Below are 11738 nucleotides of genomic sequence, written 5' to 3'. Positions count from 1 at the left end.
TACAACTAGAAAGTTCCTTTTTCTCAAGTTTTACTGAGACCCTCATTCTCAATGGAAACTTAACTTGCTTCTGTTTCATAGTTTGTGAAAATGACAAGGCATTGCAATATCAAATAGGAATATCAGAAGCATTAATCAAGCCTTATCTTGAAAGCCCATTTGGAAAAGACAAGATTTCAGTGAATTTCTAAGCCTTGTACTCACTACAGAGAGTGCAGTTCATTGGGACATAGTTGCAAGTATTTAACTTGGGTATTGACAACATTCCAGTACTGAGTCAGAGCTGTGAAAATATTTCGGTGATTTTAGTTCTGCTCATCTTAAATATCTTCATTGTAGTCACTGATGTTCTAATAACCAACATGGGGGAAAAATAGATCCCATGTAAATTACTGTCTCTAGCATTGTACTGGAGCTCAAGGTTGCTACAGCAAAGCAACTGCTTACTTACCCTTAAGGGTGAGCAATTGCAGTGAACTGTAAGATTTAAAAGTGCACATTTATACATCTTGCTTTAATGGATTGTGGATTTGTGTGTATTGGTGTCATGCCCTCAAAGCATGAACAGAGTTATAATTAGGCATCATAACTATAGCTGCTGATATTTTGAAAGATATAGTGACAAAGTATAGCTCTCTCTCAAAAAAGAATATTTTGAAGTTAGATCCATTGTCTTATGTAAGTAGAAAAATCTATTGCTTCAAATCAGGGCATTCTAGATATTGTACTCTGATACTATTGGCTGCAGCACTGATTTTGACAAATACTTATTGATTGCATTGTAACTTATCTGAAAAATGAAAAATATAGCAATTTATTGTTTAATTACTGTTTAACAAAACTCCCCACTGCAGTCAATACGAAGTACTGGTTATATGTTGCTGATGTGATAGGTAATAATGACATGATTCTAAGTTCTAAATAATTAATTTAGCTTTGTTTCATTGCAACATATTTGTTGTTAATAATAATGTAATCCTCGGAATAAGAAGTTAAAAATGAGCATTGTATGACAATTGTATTTGTAAGGTGGATATCAAAAAACAATCCAATAAAGGCTGTCATATGTGTTGATTTGCTCAAATTTTCCTGAAAAATATTGTTCTGTTCTCTAAATGACACTTTGAAGGCATCTGCTACAATGCTCCACTTTTTCTTCTGTGTGCTGTTTAAACTTTGAAAAGCCAGGGTAGGCTGTATCAGCACTGATAGAGTGCTGTGTAAACAAAAGAAGTAATAAAATATATTCTGAAATTAGCTATCAGGGTTCAGAAATTAAGAAGGGCAAGGTTTTGGTCAAATGACCTTATTTAAGCTGTAAAATAAGATAAGGCATAAATTCTATGGGAAGAAAGAGAGACTCATCAAAGGAATTAATGCTTCTGAGCATTGCGGGCCTGATTCTCATTTACACTGATTATCAAGTTATTTTTCTGTGTCACGTAGTACCTAATGACTTGAAGGCTTGAGACCCTTTAGGAGTCACAAATCAAGAATGCTGGTTAAGCTAGTAGCAATAAATATGTTTTAAAAATCCAGGGTCAGTTTTGACTTCAGGTGGTTGTAGAGGATGTCGGGCTATCAGTATCAGTTATGTTGACATGTGATGCAAAGTGAGTTGTGTTTTCATACCTTCTAATCTTCCCACCTCCAACATACTCTTTCCTGCCCTTGTGCAGGAACAGCGACAGCAGGACTGTAAGAGCCAGCTACACTGTCCGCACACACGGTGGGAATCCTCCTGTGCTAGGATACTTCCCCCCCCCCACTGTTAGGGCCACCCAAGCAGCTTAAAGGAAGACAGTCAGCAAGCAGATCTACCCCATCACTGGGTGTAAATATTGTGTATTTGAGAAGAACTTAAAATTGACTGAAGGGAGAGTATATCTTAAGAGATGAGGTCAAGGCTGAGGAGTCCTGGTATGTGGAGCAGCTGAAAGATGGTGTTAAGAAAAGCAAGTTCAGATTCCAGATTTTACGTTTGAGAACCCTAGACTGCCATTTCAATTAGGAGCATAATCTTGGTTTTGTTTAGTACTTCTTTGCCCCTGGTATTCCCATTTTAATAATACACTCATGTTGTTGCGAAATAATTGGAGACCATAGAAGTAATTTCACAGCATTTAACCTTCACCACACAGGTGACTATGGAAAATGGTCATGAGTTACAAAGAAGTTCTAACTGTATTTAAACGAGGTTCGTTACTGAGATGAGCTACTTAAAAAACTAATCTTCTATGATATATTTATGTTAGTAATAAAGCCTGTATTTAAAATATGTGGTAGGATTTGGGCAGCAATGGGGAAATCGTTGGCACTGGTATCTATTCTTACAGCTTCACAGCAGACAAAGAGCAAACCCTGATCAATACAGATATGATACTAACTAAATGCATCCAACCTTTTATTACAATTGTACAACATTCATATCTCTTTTCCCATTGTCCTGCTTCCTCAATAATAACAATGTTATTTTCTGTTATTGGGAGAAAACATCATATAAGGCTGCAAACATTGTGCATTTAATGGTGCATTCTGCCTCATTCTCATGAAGCAAGCAACTTAATAGATGGTAGCTGAAAAAATGTGCTGAGATTAGTAGTTTCTCAAGAAAACATTATCTTCTGATTATTATTTAAGTTACTTTTTGCTTGGGATCTATATTCAGAAAGCTGAAGTTAATCCCGTCTCCCCTCCTTTACAGACAGCCCTGTTCAGAGTCCTTTGATGTTAGTGGAAAGAATCTCATTGACTTTAGTGGCCTTTGAACCAAATGTAGTAAAAGGGCAACAGAGCATTTTGTATGGGTTGTAATTTGGTAACTCACTTAAAGGTGGAGAGTTCTGTTACCTATCTCTATTTTTCCCCTTCTTTTTATTATTTTTAATATTTATATACCATCAAAAATAATGTAAATAATTGATAAATTCTGAAGAGGAGCAGAGGAGGTCTGCCTCTGCTCTGACTAGATTACAAATTATTTAGATAAAAATGAAGCAAAGGAAAGAAGAAACTGTATGGCTGTTTTTCAGCCTTCATAGCAGCAGAGCAATAGCACACATATTTAATGATTCTTGCTTGTTTCAGCTATTGTGAAATTTAGGAAGGAGTTTGCATAAGATAACATATCCTGCTGTTGTAATATACTGGAGACAGAGCTCAGATCTCTGGATAAGGAATGCTATGCAAACCCTAAGTGTTATTATCACTCCCCAGCACTCTCCCCAGGATCTGAACCTGACCTCACTTCCTGGATCCAAACAATTTCAGTCTTTGTGGAGTAACTGGATTTTATAAGAAGAGAATTTACTATGATTGTTACATGAAACAATCCATTCCATTGAGATTTATTCAGGTTTGGTCATGTTACTGAATAAAGAAAATTCCCTATCAAAATATGATGAATCTGAACACTTCTTGTGTTTGTAAAGAATAGGTACTGAGAGCTGCCAGCAAATAAGAAGACCTTAGGTAGCTGTCTTGCCAAAAAACATGGTGTGTTTAAAGACAAGAAAGGCAGAGAGGCAGATATGCCTGGGAGGGACACCTTGTTTCTGGAGGTGCACTGGTAGAAGGAAGCAAACCTGAGTATCAAAGCAAGTCAACATGGGCAGAAGCCAGCCTGTAGGGTGATGGAAGGAGGGAAGGAATGGTGTGCCCATTTAAGGGGTTGGGCTGTGGCCTGAGTTTCCCTCCTCAGTGGCCTAGCAGGAAACTTGTGGTCAAGTGTTTGTAGTGTGAGAGGCTAGGGAAGGCTGTAGTGCTGGAAAGTCCTCGGAGGAAAAGGAAGAGTCAGGCAAATGCAAGGAAGGGGAGGTGCAAAGGCAAGGTGGAGGAAGGTGGCTAGAGACTAGGTATGCCCTGAGAACTTTGGCTGGCTCTCAGGCTACTATGCAAAATGTGAAATGTATGGCTTTCTCTGGCAGCGCTTGCTTTAGAACTTCACTTGGTGGAGTGCACTGAGCTGGAGTCTGCTTGGATGCCTTGAAAGAGGGCATTTTTTGCACTGGTTGAAAAGCCAAAGGACCTGAAACCCTGAATGGGCAGCCCTATTTTGGAGCAGAGTCTGTGTGGAGAGGTCACTCGCAGGGATACACTGGACTACTGAAGAGGTGAGTGTCTGTTTTGCCATTGCTGTGCTCCTAGGATCTGGATGGAGCGACAGCGTGCCGTGTACTGGGGGACTACAACAATGCAGCTTTCTATGGCTGGACTTGTCCAGTGATGTGGCAGCTTTGTTGGAATAATAGTTTAATGTTTGTGTTGCCAGACATGTGGTTCTTAGCCCTTCTGGTTATGAAGGAGCTTTACAATACCTACTGGGTTTTTAACTTGAAGACTGACTTTGCAGAAGTGGTTGGCTCCTTTGTGCAGTATCAGTTCCTATTTGCCTAGTTAAGCAGGGTTTTCTTTCTTTCTTGGTGTGGCTTGGTGATGTGGTATGCAAGAGCGGACAAGATTATCAACAAATATGCAGCAGTCAGTATATTGTGTGCCAAAAATTTATTTACCTAATGAAAACCAAATAGGTTGGTCGTAACTATCTTTACTCTGTGGCAAATCTGCTGGCTAACTTTGTACTTAACATTTTTTGTTAAGTCTATTTCTGATGCTGCTTTGCAGTATAATATAAAAGGAAAGATGAAAAGTTCTGCTGGAGTTACCAGCTACCTATGAAGTTAGTTCATCCCTATTGCAACTTCTTGGTAAGTTTAATTTCAAATACAAGTACAGGTCTCTGACCATCTCTTTTCTGCAGGATCCACAGCTGAGACTCATCAGTCTAGCAACAATCTTGACACCATGTTTGAATATTTAACCTTTCCTCTCCCCAAGTAACTTATCTCTCACTAAGAAAAGACTTTCAGAGAGAAATAAACAAGTGTCTGCCTGTATGAACTAGTAAGGGGAAAATAAAATGACAAATGAACCTTTATTACTTAAACAGTGTGACATGACAAACTGCAAGCACTGCTCACACCTAGTCCTCTGAGAGCAGCTTTCTTTGCTGATAAGCTTTAATTGAACCTGAATCTTTAGTTAGTGAATCTAGCTTTTTAGATACATTGTATTATGCATTGGCATGATATTATAATCCTCCAAATTTTCTTCAGTCCATTTGTTGAATAGGCAGGATGAAATCATACATGTCTGAGCACAGAGACAAGGCCAGGTTGGGCATCTGTGTTATGAGTGTCCTCATTCAGTCGTCTGTGAGTTTCAAGTTTAGTACAAAGGCTGGTAGGTTAAATCGTTCTGCTACCTAGAAGGAGCATCTGCATGGAGAGCAGGAGGCTGTAGAGTGAAAGCTGGGGTAACAACTGCAGCCTGTCTGTACAAATTGTATGTCCTAGAGCTGATGCCGATCTAACTAATTGGGGTTAAGGAAGGTCACACATTGCCAAAGTATGTGCACTGTGATCTAACCCTTTCTGTATGTGTGCAGGGTGCACACATATTTTTCTGCATCATAAAAATCCATTTAAGTGTGTTGTGGGCCCAGCACATCTTCTTATGGCAAAGAGATCGTTGTTATTCAGATCCAGATTACCAGATCAATAAATAAAAATAAATAACAGACGGCACAGATTTCCAAGGTAGACATAGTTTTGCAATTGATGTCTGTGGTCATGTTGTGTATGATCTCATTTGCTGGAAGAACAAGAGTTGGCAGCATCCTTCTGGATGGTTGAAAAGAAGCAGCTCTTTCCAGAAGAGGTCAAAGAGGGCAAAACAAAACATACAGACTTATGACATGGATGCAAGGCTAGTACAGCAAGGGAAGTATTAATCTGTTTACCCGCTCTCATTAACATTACTCTTCTTATTCTGGAGGATCTTAGCCTCACATCCATTTTAGTAACATGTGCTTAGGAATAAGAGCAATGGAATGCTTCAGGTGCACAAGATATTTTGTGTATTTAGTCCATAAACTGTCTTCCCTGTGGGTGAAAGAACAGGATAGGAAGACAAGTAGAAGAAGATTAAGGGCAGCATACAGACTGCATGTAAATTTTGAATACAACTGATGTAGCTTTTGCTTGTCTCACATTTTCCACAACTGCATTTCCCTCTACCTTGTCAGAATTGGTAAAGCAAGCGATAGTAAGTCAGATGATGAGAAAAGAGTGGGTGCCAAAAGAATGTTAGTTGCTAGGGAAGAATAATACTGGGGCATTGATCAAGATAAGAGAGATAAGGTAGCAGTATTTTAGAAAGAATATAAAAAGAGTAAACAGAAAGATAATGGAAAAAACAATAGGCAAGGCAGTAGAAAGTCAGTTAACTCCTCCATCACAGAAGTAACTTTTCTTTATGAAGACAGCAAAAGAAAGAAGGAAGAGGAATAAACAAAGAGTAAAAAATTACAATAGTAAAATTAATAGAGGAAGCAGAGGAAAGAAAGAAGAAACATGATGGAGGAAGAAAATGAGATACTAATCTCTTCTCTTAACGGTCAGCATAACTAGAATTTTGCTTCTGCTTGGTGCCTCTGAGAGCAAATAGCTAACCAGGCACCACACTGTTTAGATTAGTTGATTGTCATTTGAGCTTTCTAGGTATTATGCTATTTCTCTTGCAGAAATCCATCAACTGCAAACATTTTCAGGCCATGGCTTTATTACTGTTAAGGACGTGGCAGAGAGAGGCAATCTGAAATTATTTCTGAGTACAGTCTTACTTTCTGTAGGTTTTAGAAAATACACTGTGGCAGGTATTAAAAATAGTATTGAGGTAACTTAGAACAAAAGGCGAGTACTCAGAGTAGTTTTATTGATTGAAGGGTTTGGTAAGGAAGAGAATGAAGAAAGACTGGGACATGTACAACTCTGGTAATAGTCTATGTGCATTATTTGTCCACTGAATTTAATCTGTTAACCCAGCATGTTGAATGAGGCTTTGAATAATACCTGCAAAGTGGTATATTGTAGTAGTAGAATGTATTATTATTTTAGTGTGTTGCTGTCTTTAAGAAATTATGGAGAACGAATAAGAGTTCAAAGGCTGGGATGATGTTAGTCTTTGAAGCAGGAAGGGGTAGAAAAGAGAGGATGTAGGACAGTCAGCTGCAACTTCTATTTTCAGAGGAATCATAGAAACAAACTATATAAGTTATTTAATAAGGAGGTAACAGCCAGTATAAATTAATTGAGAACAAATCATGTCAAACTCATCTAGTTTCTTTCTTTGACAGGCCTTGTGGTTATGGAAAAAGTAGGCAATATCGTGTGTAGTATATTTTAGGGGTCTTTTAGTCCTGTCTCAAATAAGCAAGGAATTTAGGTAACCTTGATGAGTGAAACTGCTCGGATGAATGAAAAACTAGTTGGAAAACAGTGCTTGGAGAGTAATTAGTAGTCAAGTGTAAAACTGGGAGAATGTATAAAGCAGTATTTCATCTAATCAACTGCGTTCCAGTCAGTATATTTATTGACTTTCACTTACAAAAAAATATGCTTTTATCTGTTTCTAAATACTGAATATACTTTGCACAGCTAACGAGTGAATACATCACAGCTGTTAGCAAGAATACATCACAAGCTATTAGCTTGTGTGTACACAAATTTGTATTAGAAGAAGAATAGAGTAGTGATCATAGTTTTCCCCCTCTTAAGGGCAATTGTTTACGTGCATTCTGAGTTTTGAATAAAAGCATTTTGCACATTAGAAAGGCCATAATGAAGCTTATTATCCCTGGCTCTGAAATAAATTGTTATTATTGTGGCACTTTTCTATTTCATTGGTTTATCTTTTCTTAGACTTGGAATATGTGTTGAGGAGTCAGATTTTCTGCTTTTGATGTGTGCAGTTTTGCAAGCCAAGGTTAACTTTCTGTCTCTACCAGTGAAAGTTAGGCTGGTTGTGACTATGTGTTAATGGTGTCTAGCTGAAGAGGACACAAGACTCTTCTGGATTTTGTTACGAACCGTAAAATCCTTGTCCCAATGATCCTATGTCTATCATTGCCATAATAGTGATGGCCACTGTCGTATCATAAGATAGCTGTAAGAGCGATGAAGATTATTGTTGGCTCCAGTCAAACAGGCTAAGATATTAACTGAATAATAGCTGTGTCTGTTACTCACTGAATAACTAATATAATAAGTATCTGATCAGATACAGACTCATTCGGATAATTTATTTTGCCAAATAACTAAAAGCAAAAAGCTAAAGCATGAGTTATTAAAAATTGTAGTTAACTATTGTGTTAATATATTTTCTTCAGATAGCTTATATTTGTTAATCAAAAAATGTATCAGGACCTTTAAATCTGCGGAATATAATAAAAATGCTAAAAAGAGTTGGCATCAAATATAGTGAGTTATTCTTCTGTAAACTGTCTACTCCGGAAGATCTAACAGAGAAAGTAAAATATTAATAAAATCACTAGTCTACTGAGTTCTGCCAGAAAAGTAAGTTGAGAAAGCAAGATCAGGGAGGAGAAGTTATGAGGAAGCAACACAAATAATGTAACAGATTTACAGTTGTCAGAGGTATTGTTTGTGGTTCCTGTTAGCAAACTGTGAGTATACACAGGCACAGCAGCTATGCCAAATGTCCAGATATTGCGGTTCTCAGTGGGATAAAGAGCATAACGCTGTTTAAACTCAGTATGCTTCTCATATGCATAAATCCCCCATGATTTTACATTAAAACCATAAGAAGCTTTTTAGTTTGTTTGTTTTTGTTTGGTTGGGTTTTCCTTGAATCCTCAGTTGATCTACTCGTAACTGTATTCTAGTGTTCTGGTACCACTGCACTATGCCATTATTGCTTCTCGTGTGTATTTTTCCAAAATTTAGAAGTTGTTTCCTTGATATTCTGGATAGGTTTTTTTTCAGACTAACAGTTCCTGTAATTTCTGAGTGTATGAGAACCCATTGAGAATGTTGTTCATGAAAAGTTTGGGTCACAGTTCAAACTGTTCTCAAAAAACACTTCTCAATCCAGCACCACTCAAGGCAATGCCATATCATGCATGATAAATCTCCATTCCTCTTTCTACATAGATTCATGTCAATGCCTTAACAGAAACATAATAAACTTTAATTAAGGGGTATGTTATATTTCTAATGCAGAAAAAAAAATCTACTGTAAATTTATGGTTTTCTATTAAGGCTCAGGTCTAATTGCCAGCTATTCATGAACACTTTTGTTTTATGCAGTATTTTATTTTGTTACTTTCTCCTCCCTGACATTCACCATGACCTCACAAATTAATGATCATTATAAATTGTTTGCAGCTAAAGAACAGACTCTAAGAGCATTGGGCTATACAGGCCTTCCTGAAAAGGACGTGAAGCTATTTTATTTTTTATTTCATTTTACTGTTTGCTTTATAACATCAACTTAGAGGGCAAAACCAAGAGAAGGATGTAATTGCTAGATATGTTGTGTGTGCCTGAGAAGAAGCAGTTCCTCCCTCCTCCATTCTAGTTGTTTGTATTCTTCGTGGTCAAGGCTATAGTTTTGGTCAGATGAGAAACTGAAGGCACTGATAGATCAAATAGTTTAGAAAAGATTGACTAAAAAAGGAAAATATACTATGAAACACTTTTGCTGGACATTGGACAGAATAAATAGCTCACAGTGTAACTCTTTTTATACAAAACATGTTCAATATGAGCAGCCTCCAATAATAACTAAAGCATAATGAAGCCAAAATGCAATTAAATTCAGAGACTGATCTGTTTGGAAAAGACGGTCTCACCAGGGAATGGCTCAGGCTGCGCCATGTTACATTATCTAGGAGGGGAAGGAGAAAAAAGCACATTGGTGACCTGAGATCCAAGTACAGATGCATTAGGGCTTCTATACAGAAATAAATGGGTAAAGAAGGGATGCAGATTCCAGGCAAATTATTACAATATCTGGGACAATAATTTCAACACAGCTGAATGTATCAAAAAGCATATCTGTGGAGGAAAAACATATTGTTAAATAGGGTTATCAGCAAAGTCACACATAGCTGGAGTTTCTTAAAAATATAAAAACCAGGATGGGAAGATTTGCTGGAAAAAGAATGAGAACAGCTCAGCAAGAAAATTGAAATTTTTTACATTAACTCTCAGCCATCATTTGCTTTTTGATTCCTCAGAAGCAGGGGAAGACAGTGCTTTCTGCAGTTGTTTCAGCTTCTTTCCTCTTACCAAAACTCTGTTTAGTTTGAAAATTCACATCTGTTTTATGCAAACTGCATGAGGATTTTAAACTTCAGCTCTAAATGCTGTTAAGCCATCATTTGCTGCAGTCACAGTACAATTTATAATTGGGATCATGTACTCCCTTCTTGAAGCGGGAGCTGAAGCCAGAATTCCCTGTCTCAATAAATCTCTCTGAAATCAGTGAAAAACTGAGTCTCATCATCTGTTAGCTGAGCTCTTTCAAGGATAACAGTCTGGTGGCTCCTGATTACTACATTAGCTCTAAGGGAAGATGAATGTGTGCCGTTCTGGTACTACATCTGGTACACATCTGGTACCAAAGGTACCAGATCCTAGAGAGAGGACTTTTGTATAGCTTTTTTTGGGGGTTGTTTTGACTTGGCTATTTGTACTTTGTTTGTTTTTAAAATCTTCCTTACTCCTCTTTCCACAAACTAAGTTAAACCCAAGCAGGCATCCTGTTTAAAAGTAAATAAATAAACAAAAAAATGTAGCTATGTAATCAAAACTCAAGTATGTTGCTCATGCAAGTGATCTGAACTAAGTCAGCATGAAAAGTCCTGAGTTCTCGTATTTTATACTTTTAAGATTTAGGTTTTTGATTTTATTACTAGAAGAGTTTTTTTTTGGTTTAGATAGTGCTGAAACATGGTAGCTTTACGAATCATAGTACCTTTTGAGGTTTATTTTCTAACTTTCCTTCATTGAGGCAATCTCCAATGAGATGTGTATTTACTTTTTTAATTTTGTTCTTTCTTTCTGCTTTACAGGAGTATTTAAAAACTCTTGGGTCTATAAAACGTGTCCGGGTTGCTCTGTCATTCAGGACCAGAAGATACATCAATATAGTAAGCTAAACCAAACCTTTTAAGCTTAACTCTGATTGAAATTTCCCGTTATGATTGGAGATGTCACTCTCTCTTTCTGGCAGTATCTTAAAAGCTGGGTGAGTGGTATTCCTTAGCCCTGTCTATTTAGGTTATAAGCTGTTTGAGGCAAGTTCTCTTGGTGTCTTGTGTGAATGCTGCCTCAGTGTTTGGTCTCTCAGTGCAACTGAAATATAAAAAAGCTGCTAAGCTTCAGCTTTGATTCTCAATCATCACTGAAGATTTCCTGATGATTTCTATTTTAAGGAAATATCTTATTCATAATTTATGTCTTATATAAATTGAAAGATGAGCAAAAAGCCATGAATGTAAACCTTTGTATTCTGTTTCAGAGCTGTTTGGATGCAATACTATCTCTGTATTCAGTGCTATTTCAGTGCATTTTATTTGAAATGGATGCTTGGAGTTAAAATTCAATGGTCTTACAGAATAAAGGCTCTATATTTGGGGTATTTGAAATGTGTGGTTGGTTTTATTTTCCTCCTACTTTTTGTATGCTAGCTATACTTACATTTTATGCCCAGATGGTTTTCTTTAACGTCTTAGTATAACTTACATGTAACATCTTGCACCACTGTTGTTTTCTTGATTTATGCCTGTGTGTATGAATAGTTTGAAACTTTGTTAGGGCAACTAACAGGGAAACTGCTTTTTTAACACTGTGGATGGCTGTTCTCTATCAACA

General features: G+C 37.2%; 1 long non-coding RNA gene across 1 annotated transcript in view; it reads left to right on the top strand.

Annotated features, from left to right (window-relative positions):
• The window catches only part of LOC134147706 (uncharacterized), a 233827-nt gene extending 222345 nt beyond the window's left edge, over positions 1 to 11482 (top strand). The window contains exon 3 of the long non-coding RNA XR_009960050.1: positions 10937 to 11482. This is a non-coding gene — a long non-coding RNA (uncharacterized LOC134147706). The remainder of the gene's footprint in view (positions 1 to 10936) is intronic.
• Positions 11483 to 11738: the final 256 nt, after the last annotated feature.

The sequence above is a fragment of the Rhea pennata genome, chromosome 16 (genome assembly GCF_028389875.1).
Source record: "Rhea pennata isolate bPtePen1 chromosome 16, bPtePen1.pri, whole genome shotgun sequence".
Classification (NCBI taxonomy): Eukaryota; Metazoa; Chordata; class Aves; order Rheiformes; family Rheidae; genus Rhea; species Rhea pennata.
This window is presented reverse-complemented; position numbering and strand designations above follow the sequence as displayed.